This window comes from Mycteria americana, chromosome 6, assembly GCF_035582795.1.
Source record: "Mycteria americana isolate JAX WOST 10 ecotype Jacksonville Zoo and Gardens chromosome 6, USCA_MyAme_1.0, whole genome shotgun sequence".
Lineage (NCBI taxonomy): Eukaryota > Metazoa > Chordata > Aves > Ciconiiformes > Ciconiidae > Mycteria > Mycteria americana.
This window is the reverse complement of record NC_134370.1, coordinates 30,769,570-30,787,070: the sequence shown is the minus strand read 5'-3', so window position 1 is coordinate 30,787,070 and position 17,501 is coordinate 30,769,570. Positions and strand designations below refer to the sequence as shown.

The window sequence follows — 17,501 nt, the reverse complement described above, 5'->3', positions numbered from 1 at the left end:
TGGAAATATATTCTGCTTAGAAGCCATTAGCTAATAATGTAAACAAACAAGTAGCAGCAAAAATAGATAGCAAAAAATGACCATCAGATTTTCCTCAAAGAGTCTTAGCATCTAGTGCAATTTTGGATACACGACATGAATTTATGACTCTGATATGCAGGTAGCAATCTGAAAAAAATTTTTAATTGCTTGTGTTTGAATACTGTAGGTGTTCAAATTCTTTACTACTATAAATAATTTAAAACAACATTAACTACTATAAATAGATAAAACAAAGGCGGTCTAAAAATGTTAATGTTTGGGATGGATAATATGACTCATCCATGAGATTTGAAGCGGACATAGAGCTATGATAAAAAGAATTATTAGCTGCTATCAAAAGCAATAAAAAACTGCATATTGGAACAAAAGCATATGATGTGCACACAACCCAGAATCACCTACAGCGAGAGCAGGCAAAATTAAAGCTGCTGTTTGCCCCCATTTGTGTATGGTGATACAGTGCAATTAATTGCTATGAATATAATGTGAGAATAGTGCCAAAGGGCCCCATATACAGAAATATTAAACTCATTGAATGTAATCACTCTGTCAGAGCCGTTCAAACAAATGAATTGCTTGTGCGTGGATCAGATGTAAACCAAACCAACCAGAATGGTACCTATATGCTGACACCTGCAGCACTGGCGGTTGGCATCTGGCCTCAAGCCAACTCACAAATTACTGCTGCACCCCACACGCAGCAGCATATGAAAAAAAAAAACAAAGGAACAGAATTTGTTCTGTGACCTTCATAAACACGAACCATTATTTAAAAGCTAGGCAAAGAGGTTTAGATGAATGTGGAGCTCACTTGTTAAAAGATTTCACAGAAAAAGGCAACAGATAGCCAGTAGGAAAGATTGGAAGAGCCACTATGGCCTGCCCTCTGAGAGACACCTCAGTGCCACCTGTGCTTAGGTGATCGAAAGTGCACTTGTTTTCTTTCTCCTTGTTTCTTCTCCACAATACAAACATTCAGGGGCCTCAAAGAATTTAATAGTTCCCAACAAATCTTGGAGAACATTCCCCCATCACCGGTCTTTTGAATTACTCTTTCGTTCCAGGATTAAGATACAACTTTATCTTACATTCAATTAGATGTTAACAATATTAAGGAACTCAATGTTTCCCTTGTAACACCCTTCTACTAGGGCGTAAATTATTTTGACAAAGAAAAACAGGGCAAAACGAATGTCTGGATTCTTTTCCAATACAAACAAGTATGTCAGTAAGTAAATGAGTTCTGTAGGACAGTCTAGAAAATGGAAATAAAACAAAATAAATAAAATAATGTTATCCCCTGCTTAGGGTTGGTTTTGCTTGTTTTAAATCAGTAGGCCTTTGCTCAGAGCAAAGCTGTGAGATCAAGTCAAAATTCCTTACTTCTCTGTGGGCTATTCAACATTCATGAATTATCAGTGTGGAAAGGGGAGTTTGCCTTTTCCACGCTTCGCTCCACCGCTGCACCGTACTTCTCATACTCGAGCAGCTCACAAGTTCTGCAAAGCTGGGCAGCCAGCGTGGCAGGTAACACACTGCTGGGCAGGTATGGCTCTGCAAGTACCGACCCAGCGCGACTGCAACTCAAGTGGAGGGTAAACACTGTCATATACACACTACAAAGGGTAGGTAAATACCTAGGCAGGATTAAAACCTATCAACTGTTCCTGTACACTCCAAAGCATTTCTATCTCTAAAAAGTAAATATAAAGCAAATATAGAAAACACCTGTTTTTCCTCTCATCATTGCTGAATTAGAGCCAGGGGTATGGAAATCATCCTTTACATGAGATCTACATTAATTTTGAACCGAGGTCTGTACTAGAGGAAAATGAGTGAACGCTACTACAGCTTCAACTAATACAGGCTTTGGATAATCTGCTACCTGGATGAAATGGGGTTTCCCCCCTTGAAATGTACTAGTCTGAAAAAATACATGTGTATATGGTCACGAAGTAAGAACTGTTGCATCTCACATGTAAATTCCAATAAAATCGCTAGAAAACATTACAAGCAATTTCTAGCAGAAATACAGGATACCTTACCGAAAGGTCTTCTCTTTTCAGCAGGTCATAAAACCAAAGGTCTATATGACCCAATAAGAAGAAAATGCTTTCAAATTACAAGAGAAGTACATAATATATCAGCATTTCAGGAGGAAAGTAAACAATCCTGCTACCTGTGCACATTTTTATTTTATTTTTGCTAAATGAAACTGCATCATGAATTCATTCATTTACGAATACGGTTACATTGACCACAGCAAGGTCGGAAAAGCTCTGGGTTATCAAATGGACTTGCATTTTATCTGCCAATGCAGCCTGCTAAAATGGAGGCACAAATTGGCAGGTGACCTCTCAAATGACAAGACTGTAGTTACTGGGCTGGGAGCCTACGTGGAAAATTCCTTCTTTGCAGTAGCAATATTACTGAGCAAATAGCTATAAAAGTGTCAGACACACTGTAAAATGTTCATAAAGCTTAATACAGTGAAGGGAAAAAGAGACAAAGACACAATTCTATCGTGATTTCCAATATATACTTTACTTGAGGGTCAGAATTTCAGGTACAGAATAAGATCAGGTAGGAAAATTAACCTCAAAGATAGCGAAAAGGTGCCAAAGTTGAGCAGCACAATTTTCCAGTGCCTGCCCCAAACCCCACTGAAGTAGAATTGCTGCCGACCTGAGAGGAAAACTGTGATTTCACAGCAAACTTTGGGAAGCTGAGTCTGTTAAGCTGAGTCTCATCAAAATCGGGGTTTGGGGGTTTTTGTTATTTTATTTTACCTGTATACAGTCTCAAAACTGAGAAGTCCAGCTATCTCCTCTTTTTCCTCTAGCCACACATCTATTTTACTGTCATGTTGGTGGCAGGATTGAGAAGGAACTTTTAAAGGGGCTATAATCAGTGAGAAAGACAAAAATCCCCATACGAGAAAGACAAATCCCCATACGATGGCATGAAGATGCCAGACAGCAGTGAAAACGACGGCCTAAGGCTTGTGTTCAGCGAGCAGACCCCACCCACATCACTCTAACCCAAATTCATTAATTAGATTGTTCAACAAGGTACTTTTTCTTTGGAGCATGTATGTGTCAGTAAACAACAGAAAAGAGATGCCTGGAATATGCTGCTGACCCTAATCCTCCCTTTTCCAGAGCATTTAAAGAAGGGGAAATACTGCTCTTCAGAGGAGCTGTAAGGCTCCAGCAAAATAATATCTGTATTTTCTGGGACTCTGGCTGCAGATCTTCCCAGTCAGCTATTCCATTCATCGCATTCACCAGAAGAGGTCTTTTTCCTTAAAATGCTGTCCAGAATAACAATCTCATCCCGCTGTTTCCCCAGTCCATTACATCAAATGTGGTCTGAAATCCGTGTTACAGAAGGGACCATATTGCTGCTTGAGCTGACAGCAGCATCAGAAACAGGTCTTTGCATTTCAGAGTAGCTTTACAAAGGATCAGTAAATATCCTGGAAATAAGCCGATATCAATGAAAAAGTACTTCCTGCTATTGCTATAATACCATTACCCCTATCAAGTATGCAGATAAAAACAGTTTTTTTCAGACAGGTTTGTGAAGAATTCGGTATTTTGCCTTAATATCAGAGAACATCATCATCAGCAGCAATATTGTTTTCCTTAAAGGAAAACACTTGTCTATTGCAAACTGTAGTCCCCTCTTTTTTTCAGCAGCTGTGCACTACATATAACTAACTTTCAAGAATATTTTAAGCTGAAAAAGCAGCTGTCTCTATTGTTCATTTGCCAAATGTATCTGCCATTGAGGATTAGTGATTCTCTTCCCTTAAATAAAACATTAAAGAAAAGCTAAAACATGGTTAAAAACATATTTAGGCCTCTAAAATACCTTTGTAAAAGACAAAACCCAATACCTTTACCTTTGTAAAACAAAGCTGAAATCACTTTCAAAATGGAAATCAGTCGTCTTAGGCTCATACTTCTTCAAAGAAATAAAAGAAAATTTTCTTCTTCAAAGAAATAAAAGAAAATTGTATTTCTTTGGGGTAACATCTACATTGTAAGAGAGACAAGTGACTCCTGCACATAGCCTTACATTCACACATTCAACTAGTCAGCAGGAGGTATACCTGCATGTAGTTACTGCAGCATGGAAGAACAGCCATACATGAATTATCACGGTCTAGGAACACCTTGTGGTCTTGCAGCTGGTTCTTCCATGATGTTGCTATTATTGCTCATGCTAGGTAGGATCAGGTGAGCCTGGAGACACCTAGATCTGCTATGAGATATCCTTTTTGCTGAGACGACTACTCCTACTTTTGGCAAACAGTTGCCTTAGTAGGAAGGTAGCAGGGCACCAAAAGCTGAAGTCTGCACACTCTCATGTGGAAAATGTCTATGGAGGTCCAGCAACCATGGCAAGAAAAAGGCAGTGAACCTGAGTCACTTGTACCTTCATACTATTATGTTGACCAGCTGAGGTCTTAACCATCTCTTAGGCTCCGAAGCGCAGAACCTGATTTTCCTAATGTGTAAGGATTTTCTTTTGATTTTAGTTTTTTGATTTTAGATTTTTCAATCAATTTTCTTTTGATTTTAGATTTTCAGTCTATATTCACACTGCACCAATTTAATCCCATTCATTCTTGCTCCAACATACCTTTCAGCTTCAATCATTCTTATCTTTCCTTTATATTTATCCACTTGACGTATTTATAGACCTAACGATATCTCTCTGACATATTTCCCAGGCCATCGTTCTATATAGCTGTAATTTCCAGACAGACACTGGAACATCTATCAATTATGGTACTGGATCAGCAATATATTCACTCAAACAATGGTGTTCAAATACTTTTAAGAAACCAGATCACTGTCCCTACCATCACTTCTTACATTCCTATAAAACATAGCACGTAAAAAGAGCAAAAACAATGCTGTGTACCAATTGGTGCTGCCAGAATCACCAGAAACAAAACAAAAAAAACCCCAGTGAGCAAGAATAAAAGAGGTAAAAAGCTTTGACTAGCACCTTTGAGTCAGACTCTTCAAGGGAGAGGAGAATACAAGATCTGTCACTGAAAGTGCAATTTCATCCCAACAGGTACATTAAGGACTGTGCTGCCTGGCATGGCTGCTCGCTCAACTACCGGTCCAGCTGTGAGAAAACTGTCATAATGAATCTGGAGATTTTCCTTAAATCTCTTTTGCCTAGGAAGGAAATTTCTGCCCCACTAACTGGATTTTATCTAGAATTATTAAATGGAGAGAACATTTCTAATAGAGAAAATGCGTTGCCATCATATTTGTGTGACAACTTCTAGATAAAATAAATCAAAACAGTTCAAGAAGATCTAACTCTTTTTCCATAACCAAGTTTTGCACTGAGGAACAATTTTCAGAATAAAAATCTTCTGGTTTTAGAATGGAATATAAAATTCAAGACAGAGGTCTTCAGATTGCATTTCTAAAAGCAACTTTTACAAAATCATGTTGTGATAATTACAGGTTATGTATATACATAGTCATACAAGAAATGCAGTCATACGCTGTGCTTTCCTCTGTCTTTTGTGTAGATGCTAAACACTGCTGTACAAGACCATCATAATATAAATACTTTTTTCTTTATTTCTTTTATTTATTGTTTTTGCTAATGCTGTTTAGGTTGTTTGGACAACTTACAATAGTAATTTTGATGTCTTGTTGACTTCTCTTCCCTGTTCAGTATGCCATTTATGCAAGTTTAAATACATGCAGAGTAATTACATATGAGTTGTTAAATGCTTGCCTACCAACTGCCACACTATCTGGAGAAGAAATAGTTCTTGAAGAATTAATACAAGTTGAGGCCTGCAACATGAACCTTATGTCTGGAAAGTATTCTCAATCCGTGGTAGAGTCATATATTAAGCCCTAATGTAAGTGGCTGAAGACAGGTATGCCAAATGCCGTAAAAAAAAAAAAAAAAGGCACACAGCCCTAGTCTGCCTGGGTTGAAATCAGTGTCACTGTGATGGAGTCTCATTAGCTGTTCTGCAATTGCACATTTTCATTTTCTTACAGTCCATTAGGCTGACTTTAACAAAATTAAACACTCTCCAGGGCAAAATAACCAAGTAAACCAAAACAAAACACTTATACTCTTTATAAACATTTTCTTAAAATTGCAATTTTGAGGATAAACGTTTCCCTCCTGAGCAAACTAGAGACCATTCCTCCCAGTTTTCCCCTTTGGATGACCACAGAACTGGGGTGGGGGAGAGCAGACGTATTTTGTTTCTACGAAACCTATTCACCAGAAGTACATCGCATCTAACTGGACATTACTAAATGATATCTCCACCATAACAAGGGAAAATTAATCATAACAATAATAATACAAATCAAACTCTACTGTGATGAATAAGATGAATTAGCATATATCTCAGCTAAGTTAGTGTTACAACTATGTATCCTATTCACCTCCTTTCACTGGTTATGCTAATTTCTGCTTTCTCTGCCTATAGCCATTAAATGCAAAGTATGTTAGGTCAAAGAATCATTTGCAGCAAATTATAAGGAATGAACCACACCTTTTTAAAATTATCGTCTTCTAAGCATTCAAGAGTATCAGAGAGTATGTCAGATATTGAATGACATAAATAAGACCTGTTCATTTGCTTCACCTGCAGCAGCCAGGGATAGCTTACATTTCGATTTGACCTTCCACGTGTTTTACCAGTAAATGTATGTTTTGTCAAGTCACTGGTACCAATGACAGTTTTCTTCTCTTTTTTCAAAAACGGTTTTTATAATCAAATTAATTGGTGTGCAGTACGTGCCACCAAGTAAGGACATTTCATCCATTTTGATGGGTATTTCTAGGCTTTAAAGATGACAGAACTACCATCACTGAGGGATGGAGCACCGGCTGAAGGTGTTACCCAAACAGTTCTGAAAGATGGGGATCCCCGAGCACCATGGCACGGTCCCCTTGCAGCACAGTGTCCATTACGTGCGTGATAAACCAGTTTCAAAGAATTCAAACTCCAATCCATTTATTTTTGTCCTCTTTGTAACAAATTTCTCTGACACAACTAATATATTTGATTCGAGGCCTTCGTCTATCGTGACCTAACCTGAGATGATGATGACGTTTTTCACAGGCCACTCAATCTTTTGAAGTGCGTGTGGTCTGGCCAGGATATTTACACTGCTTCTCAAAGACTACAAAACCAGAGTGATGCACGTTTGAGGCACCAGCATGCACTGTGCTTAAATCAGTTGATGGCCAATACAATGGTTCTACATGGAAATAATTTTAATTCCAGATTGTTCCAGTGCTTTGTAATGAATTCATACAGGAAATTTGGGATCGAGGATCAGATTGTTCAGGCTCTGTTCTCCCTCACTGCTCCCTCCCCTCCACCTTCTACTGTTTATTTGCATATGAAAACCCCACACTGGAATGTGACTTCCCACTGTTTTACATTTGCTAGTGAGAGAAATGTGGCAGTGCTATTTTAAGTGTCTGCAAAAGTTTCAGTGTCAGGATGCTCTGCTCTGCCACGAAACCACTCCTTTGTATAATCAAAGTGGAACAGCAAATGTGCTAAACACGAAAACGGACACCACACCTTGTGCCTTGTCTTGTCAGACACTGTCCCACTCTTTCTTTGAATGCTAAGAAAGGAAAACCAGAAGGCACTCAGCAGCGAGCCGCATAACGTGCTAGTACAAGCAGATTAAGTTCATCCCATTTGTACATGCTGGTCCTTCACTTTCAGGTAGCGTTTAATGTAAGTGAAAAAGATGCTTTTGTGATTGTGATGGAAAGGTAAAATCTTTGCAGTATTTTTGGATTGCAGTTTACGGTTAAATTATGTATTTTAGTGCATTTTCATCTTAGAAAAAGAGACTGACTGCTTATATTTTTTCTCAAGTTATGCCATGAAGAAATATAATTTGCCTTTTAATAGAACCGTCAAGGACCCATTCTCTCCAGTTTACTATATAGATTTGTATACCCCATACAAAAATGTTATGAGTTTAATTGGAACAGACAGCATGACAGCATAATTTTATACAACTGTTTACAATTACTACAATGGCAGCTTCCACAGAGCTCTTGGTGATTTTTCAAGAGCATTTGCAAGAATAAAGTATGTGTTAGGAAAAAAAAATAGTAATTTGCTATAGCTGTGCAAAGTGGATTAAGGAAATCTATCAGCAGTGACACACATATTTAGAAATGGGAGATATTTTACCCATCTGAGCACAACTGTAAGATTTGGTGACGTTAATAGGTTTTTTTAAAGGCTAGACTACATAAAATATTCTATTTACCCTCAGATATATGGTCCATAAGAAAAAGGCAGACTTACAGGTTAGGAAAGTATTCTGGTTGTTCTTCACTTAAGGAGAGAGTGAGATCAGTTAGAACCAAAGCCCTCTGGTCCTCCAAAGCAGAGGAAAGCACACAGCGTATGCGAAGTTTTGGCAAGTTACGTGAGAGAAAAGCAGTAAAACAGTATCAAAGGAGGAGTGGAAAAGGCAGAAAACCAGAGAGTATGGGCCTAGGAAAACGTGGTGGGAAAGGCACTTCTCTGGCAGCTTTATTTAGTGCTGGAGCTGTGAACAACTTCCTTTTGTTCAGTGTGTCCTGTTCAGACGAGAATTTGCTCGTTCTTTTGTAAGCACAACTGCATCAAATATATCTGGGTATTACCAGCTTGTCTTCCTAACTGCTAATTTCCCAGAATCTTCAGTTCTGGCTAAGCCCTTGGGTCAACACTAATGTTATTATTATATGCAACAGACACGAAGCCTCTATTTTATCAGATCATGCAGAATGGAGACTTACATGGAAGACTAGAAAAACAAGCAAATTTATTTTCTAAAGGGCATGTTGAACACGGATACTAAAAGGAGCTTTGTGAGCATAAGGGCAATAAGAGAATAGAACACTTTGCTTAATTAGCCAATAATGAAAAAAGCTCATTAGGGAAGTTTAACGCACTAACAGAGAAGTTTATAGAAGACAGCAACCCAGTTCTTTTCCTGAAGTGATTTTATGGTGATGTAAGTTCTTCAGATTCATCACACTATAGATTTATTCTTTATTTACTTCTGAAGATATTCTCAAGACCCAAAAGATTCTTTTTGACCTTGAACTTTGTGCTTTTGTTGTTAGATTTGTCATCCACTCAAACCAGATTACAATAACGCAGTAAGGACAGACAGGGAAGAAAACTGGGCTGTGATTAATACACTTAAATTACGTTGAAAAAGGGGCCCATGAGAGTTACTGGGTTGAAGACGGACAAAATTGCTTTTCTTCTTTAGGGAGAGGGGCAGGCAGAGCAGCATTTATGCAAGCAGGCAGATTAATTGGCTTTTGCTGAGCTCTGTGCTGCTGCAGCGAAACTGCTTCCACAGCCTGACCTAATTAATTTAGAATTTGCTTGGGTATTTCCTCATTCAACCACAGGACAAGTGTAGTATGCAGTGCACTGCAGAAATGATCTTGGAAAGCTGCGCAGCCCCATAACGAATAAATTTCTCATGAGCAAATTAAAACTTCAAAAAACATTGTTGCAACAAAAAATTATCAGTCAAATCAGAAAAGGCTAGATTAAAACTCATATACTGTAGTCAGAAAACTGTCATACTAATTTAAATATACCGTCAATGGCAATTAGCAAGAAGCTAATAAGCATCTAAGTTACAGGACACTCTATATCCAAGTGCTTCGCAGCATTAGTGACCATTACATTTATATACCGACAGGCCTCATTTTCTCCACTGTACTCATCAGGCTGATTTCTCAGTCTCCTAATTTTCCTTGTATGCACAAGCTAGAAAAGCCAGTGAGTTGCTTTGCCATACACAGGATAACAAGTTTCTTTTACAGATTGCCTGCTCTCTGAAGATGGCCAAAAAGAAGCTGCTCCTATCCTATTCCCTTATATCACGATGGGTTTGATAGCAAAGAACTCTCATGAAGGCAGAATTTCTACATAGGGGAAACACACTGCTTCCATTCCCTTTGTGCCACTTGAGTAATACAAAAGCAATGTTATGAGGTGGAAAAATATCACTTTTTATTTCTAGATCAAGCCCCTGCACCTGTGCAGGACATCAGTGAAGGCAGCAGAACTCCGAGTCAAGAGCTTATATATATATATATATATATATATATGTATAAAAATTGTTGCCAGGTCTTACGGTTCTACCGAGCGTGCCTCTGAAAATTTCAGCTCTAAGTGTCACTATCTCAGCTTTTTTGGTTTTTTTGTTAAATATAAATGGAAGAGAAAACACGTCTATCCTTTGTGAGGACGCAACTTCCAACAACTCAAGAAATGAGCAGAGAAGTAAAGAAAATTCAATGTATTAGATTTAAAATCCTACTTTTAAGCAGATGCTATGGTTTTTAGTTGGCTCATGTATTGCAAAAGTAAGTTATGAAAGAGCAAGAATAACTTTGTGAAAATAAATGGGTGGATTAACTAAAAGAGAGAAAAGGGTTTTTGCTTAGAGTAAGGGCATAAGGTAATGAGTGTCTATGTACCGTGCACGAAATTAAATTTATATTTAAAAGGGTAGGTTTAAAAACAGAAAAAGCCTACACTCAATGTGCTTATCCCTGAAAACAGAAGGGTTAGAAGCGCCCAGTGCAGTACGAACACATCTTTAAAATTTTGCCGCACTGTAGAGCTTCAGCAGGCCCAGTGCAACGCCATCCCCGACCAGCCTGACCTACGTTACCACTAAACCTTAGTACTCACTGATCGCATTTTATAACTGCAAAGAAGGTAAGTTACGACCATGCCAAGTGGTAGTCCTATAACTGTCTGTTCACAATGCAGATCTCCTTGGGAAGAATTATAATCAGACAAGTCACATTATATTACTTGTCTTCGTAAAACAAAAACCACCCACCCAAACAAACAAACAAAAGGTACACATCGAGCCTTTTGTTTCTCAGCTGATGTTCCTCTCCCTCTCTGTCTCCTCCCTGTTCTGCACTGGTGGTCCTGTGTTTCTTCTCCTCTTTAATGTGATGAGTCAGTGCCGAGAGTCTCTCTGGATTTCAACCAGCTTCAATGTTGATAAAGGCTGCTTTTTTTGAAAACTAATAACAACAGTTAGTAATTAACATAGCTGATAACAATTTCCACATCTCTGAGTAGAGAGGCTTGTACACCAAACATCTGGGTACCAATTTAGTATCTGTAACAGCTTCCCCTAAGACTACTGCAAGCTTGTCGCTCCACATACCTAGTGGCACCCTTTAGAAAGGGTTGTTGAGCTCTGGGCTCTGTCGCATTTGCAAGAGTTGCACTCAGGAACAGTCACAACACACACATGAAATTTAAGGACAGATTCTAGGGAAATTCTGTATAGTTTTTGGGGTCAGCTGCTTCTCCACAAGCCTGCATATGTTGGTAACGTCTCTCCGTAACATTCCCTCTCCTTGTGACAAGCAGATGCTGGAAAGGGACTCGGATACAAATAGTTGCCATCTCACCTAATAGTTACCCTCCTATCCAATACCAGTTATCCAGTCCAACATCTGTTCTCAAATATCCCATTCACTATCAAGCTAACCAAACCAAGGCATGCAATACAAATACCATTTGGGACACAAAAGAAAGAAAAAACCTCCCAAGTCCTAAAATTACATACAAAAATTTTCATCAACCATTCATTTACTCCCAGGTGTTTCAAAGGCATTTAGGAGTTAACTTTCACAGAGCCTAAGTATAATTTCAAAATCTGAGAAAACATATAGGACCCTAAATATTATTAAATGTCCACAGGTGCTGAAATTCTGCTAGTAATTTTGCACTTTCTGCCTTTACTTTTTCCTTTTGTATAAGAGATTTTGCATTCTTACACAGCAGATGCATTGTTTTACATTCAAATAGTGGTACAGCTGCTAGTACCTAAGGCTAGAGAGATTTATGGATAATAACGGGAGTGCACAATAAACGAAAGTGCATTTGGATGCATACCAAACAGAAGCTGCATCAGTCAATCAAACTGCTGGACAACTGAGCCAAGTTTACAGATAAATGTAAAACAAAATAACATTCTCCAGTCAGCCAGGCTTCTTCAGAAAAATACATCATGCATTTCACAGTACTGACATAGATGATGTAGCACTTTCCTCTTTGACCAAAGCACACTATAGAAATTTGTTTTCTAAGCCAACAAATGTGCTAAAGCAGAAAAGAATAGTCATTCTTCTGCATTGCTATCAATAAAAAAAATAGCAGCCATATCAATCAGTTTGTGTAACAAGAAGAAAAAGTATGTGACAATGTCAGGATCTCAGCACATCCCACTTTGCACACAAAACCACCACACTTCATCTACACAGTAACTGTTGTACTGGGCACACACTGCTGCTTTCTCAGTCACTTCACTTACTCTGACATGTAATTCTTGCATTTTTTCTGGTGGAAATACCACATTCTGTACCAATGAAAACAATAAAAATTTCTGTGCATGCCTTTTTCATGGACAAAAGAGACCAAAATAAAGAACCATAGCAGTCCCAATCCAAACTTCACAACTTTATGCAGTTCTTTTCCAGTCTTTATCAATCAAAACCACTTAAATGAAAATAACAGTATAGAGAAGAGCTCTGAATTGAATTCTTGATTGTAAACTTGTACCAAAAGTCAAAGTTGCCTGAACACAGTTCTCATTAACAACTCTGCGGGGAAACGGCATTTTGAGTTGAACATGCACTAGGGACAAGCAGATATAAATCGGGGCACCCTATGGTCAAAACCTAGGGAATAACCTTCCTGCTGCATTGATCAAAGCAGCTGTGTCTATTCTAATTTTCCTTTCTCTTCTAGCTTTTTATGGCCAGCAATTTAGGACATTCAGAAATCTTTCAGAACATCTCAAAGTCCCTCTTCAGCAATCTGCTTGACCCCAGAGCCAGATCCTGACCATGAGCCCAAGGCAGCGTTAGCAGTCAGGGCTCTGCAGACCTGAAGTCTAAGTTTGTTCACATCCATCACCTTGAGAACGACTTTTCATCTGCTCCTCCTGGCCTTCTACCCCTACTGCTCTGTTGTCTTACACAATTAAACCCCCACAAAACTAATCTTAAAATGTAGTATTTTTCTTGTCTGTTGCCCCCCCCCCCGATTTGGTTTTGTCTTTTTTGAGCCAGCCACCTACTACTTAAATATTTATCTACTCCTACCACTTATATTATAATCTGCTGGTAAGGGATTTTGCATACAGAATAAAAAGGGATGTGCTTAGGCAGTAATCATGAATTCCTTCTCTGATCTCGTATTTTTCCAAACTCCCTCCTCTTGAAGAATCTCTTAGCTAATGCCTAGCACACAGCTATGTTTACTGCTTTTTAAACTTTACTATCACTCTTGGCAATATTATTTCCTTTGCTGCTCTTTCTTCCGCTCAGACACAGACCATCTGCCATCCTGCTCACCAAACTACTTGCAACTTGACAGCTGATGAAAGACAGCATTGTCAAAAGTAATGCACGTTGTAAGCATGAGCTGTAACTATTAAAAAATTTGTTTTATGTCAGCATATACATATCAGATGTTAGGAGGAACATTTATATGTGAAAGCTCAAGATGGGAAAAAACTTTAGAGCCCAGTTGTTCCAAACCACTTGATCCAGGGTCTAGACTGGAAGGAAGATTAACCGTCTTTTTATACCTGTTGACCACTTTAAACTTGAGTCATTCTCGTTTTAAGGCTTAAGGAAATCTCATTCTCATTTTAGTAATTCTCAATCTCACTTTAAGCTTAAGTAATTCTCATTTTCAGGACAAACTCAGCTGGGAAGTTAAAATATACAGCAGACTTTCCGGGTCTTATTCTGGGCAAGCAAAGGCTCATTTGGAATTCATTTCAGCAAGTCTCTCCACTTCTGCAAAAACTGATTCCACAGAACACTACACAAAAAAACCCCCACAAAACAAAACAAACATTAAAAATACCACTCATTGGAATTTTTTTTTTTTTTTTTTTTTAAATCTCATCCACATTGTCCCATCTTGACAGTCCTGTGCAGGGTAGCGTAGAAAGATCTGGATATTATGTGCAACAGAAGAATGAGAGCAGTTAACTATTAACACACTGCCAAGTTTTAGAACAAGCCTTTAATTTCACAAGTACTGAGCAGTATCGACCCAAGAAGCAGGTTGGTGATGTTGCACTATTCCATTCACAGTCGAGATATACCTAAAGCATCCAAAATTCAAATCTAAGCAAGGTCTAGTTCAAGCTACCCCAAGACTAAATACATATCTATATCTATATATATATATATGGTTTTTATTTTTCTTTTTCATCCATTTTCTTTATTAGTTTCCTCTTGTGGTAACTGTTAACAGGGAAAAAAAAAAAAAAGAAAAAATAAAGATATTTTCATCTTTATACGTGCTGAATTCTGGCAGTCAGGTTCACGATGCTGCCAACTCATTGAGTTCAGCTAGGCATCTCTGGATTTGAGATGTTCTGCTGAGCCAGCAGGGTCAATGTCCCTGCTCTCAGTACAGATCTGCCCTAGCAGATACTGAATAATTTCCCTCTGTTAAGAAGCAGCCAGACACAGAGCAGGTATGACTTTGAGTCTTCCTCAGATTGTCATATTGAAGCTTCTTAAATAGTCAGAAGAGCTAATATCCTCTACATGCCACCTTATAACATCTAAGTTTGTCTTTTGCCTGCTTTGCCATATTCTAATTAGCCTCTGGTGGAACAGGAGAGTACCTCTCCCCCATTAACTACACAGGGAACTTAAGGTTATCTTAATTCAGACATCTGCGGGGTGGTATGAAGAACCACGTAGAGTCTATGCTGCTTTCACAAAATCTTCTGGTATGAGGTTCCTAACTGATGCAGGGCTGAGGAAAGGAGAATTCCTGAAGGGAGAAATGGGTTATTCTGAATGCACCTTCAAAGGCATAGAGAGCTCATAAAACAAGAACCAACTGAAATGGGTCACGATCTCCCCAAGCAGATGCATCTCTATATTTAGCAACAACTATTATAGTTGTTGACACCTTAAGAAAGTGTTCTTATCACTGCCCCAACTGGGCCCAACTTGTTATCTTTCTACTTACAAATCCATGTGGTAGCATTGTCCCTTAGTCACAGAAGTGGCAGCTATACCATGCTGTGAATATGCCATACTACTTTTCAAGTAAAGAGCAGGAAAACAGTTTCCTACAAAACCAAACTTGATAGCAAATCTTGGCTTATTCATAACCGAATCCAAATTCTGAAAATTCTCCTGCTTGCATGACACACTGTGACAGATAGTCAGCTAATGGTTTTGCTTTTTTTGATGTGGCATTTTCTTTTGTCTTTAAGGAATAAATTCTGAAATCAAATGTGCAGGTTATAACCCTATTACTGCACGAAGGCCCTGCTATGCTCAACTCAACATGCATCCAAATTAGAATTACTGATCACTGCAAACTCAACAGCTATAAGAAAATAAAAACTGATGAGATTGATACTAGGTTTGATCCATCAATTTCCCTTATTTTGCCTCAGTGGAAACAGGTATCATGTCAAACAATTATGGTCTTCCAGAAAATACTTGCCTTTGTGCATTTACCAGCTTGCTGCTTGACACATTGTCCTTCTTGCCTATTTAATAAATGGCAATTTCATAGTTTAGTTTTAACAGAGAATAAACTGAGCAACCAGGATATAACAGGACATCTCAGGAGGGCTGACATGGTTTGTACCATGAAGTTTTAGCACATGTGCTTGGCCACATGCAAAAGTCAGTTTTGCACTGCTACATCCAGACCGTAAAGTATATTGGAAATGGGCAAGGATAGACTTTATTTTATATAGTCTTACCCTTTTTTGACGGTTCGCTGAAAACAGGAATCACCTTACGTGTCTGATACACATTAAGGAACATTTTTTTTTTTTTTAAAATAAGCCTCAGCCTCTCTTTGCATGCCAGAATTTACATTCTTCCTTTTAAAGTAACTGCTACTCTCTTGGATGCTCCTACTTGATAAGCTTAAATCTATCATACTTCAGACAAACAAGACTGCACTAATCTGCCAAAGCCGGTAGATTATGTAGAGATTGCAACAGCGACAGGCACACAGAAAGTAAAAGCTTGGTCTAAAAACCTACTACTATCATGTAAAGAGCCACAGGGGCAGAGAGTCATCTCATGGAGCCCATTCAGCCAGCCGTCCTTGCTCCACGTGGTACCTGACTCAGAGTAGCTTCAGTTAATTCCTTCCATCAACAAGCTATAAGGACTTTGTTATTTGCCAAACCAAACAAATTACTGCGTGTAGCCATGTTATAAAGTCATGGTGGGACACTTGCCCCAATGCAACTGCAGGGCACTAACTTGCTTTTATCACACAAGCAGGCAGTAACTGCAGAATAGCTAATTGCACTGTAAAGCTACACCACAACTGGCAGTAACTTGTTACATAGGCATAACCTAAACCAAAAACTAATTTACCCTGCCATCTCTTTTTAAATGTTGCAGCACAATTTATAACAGTAGACGTGATCTTTGATCTGTAATATGCAAAATTCTAGATTATTCTAATAGTCTTCTAGCTTCCAAAGGAAATTATGGATTTATATTGACTGGCTTCGCCTTAAATACATAAATAGCCAAATATTCCCATTCTCCAGTGGATTAAGACATTCAGTACTATCATACAAGATTGAATCAGTTTATCTGACTTTTTTTTTTAGTCACCATGTTTGCAATGCCTAGAAAATGAATAATAATTTTCTGAGAAGGGTAGTACTGCATTGGTAAGTTGCTTTTTACTTGGAGTTGTTCAGACATCTATACATAGGGCTTAATCAAGTTTCACAACTTTCTTCTAAAACAAGTCATCTTTTCTCTAGAAGTGTAAAGATAGCATTTTAAGGCTTTTAAAGCATTTCAGCCTTTGAATATTTACTGAACGCTGAACAAAACCTAACCAAAAGGGCTGCTTAAAACTTGGAGACTGATAAAGACAACAAATTAATATGGCATTAATATGAGACTGAAACTTTCAAAGACAACTAAACCAGACTGGAATACTTAAAGTCTTTACAGTAACAAAATTACCTTCTGTTTTTATATATTAAGATATATATATACACATATTTATAATTACAACTGTTACTCTCCACAGATCAACAAGCTCCTTCAAAATTACCCTCTCCCCCCCATCAGTGTACTGAATTGTCCATCAGCTGCAGACGAAGCCACTCGGGGGGAGTTCCTCCACCAGCATGACCCAGGCTCCTATGTTAGAGCTGCTCAGCTTCATAGAAAAAGTCTTTTCAGAAGGACTCATCAAATCCAGAGAATTAAAATATGGCAGATCATCTCACTATCAGAACTGCAAATTTGTGAGGTAAACCACAGATTAATGCAAATAATTCAGTTGGATGCTTCAAATGTGCTTAGTATCTTTTATGTGAGTAGTTCTC

At 38.3% G+C, this 17,501-nt stretch overlaps 1 protein-coding gene across 7 annotated transcripts in view; it reads right to left on the bottom strand.

The window, feature by feature from the left end:
* NRG3 (neuregulin 3) overlaps positions 1-17,501 on the bottom strand; it is a 424,661-nt gene that overhangs the window by 88,628 nt on the left and 318,532 nt on the right. The gene's annotated exons all lie outside the window — the stretch shown is intronic.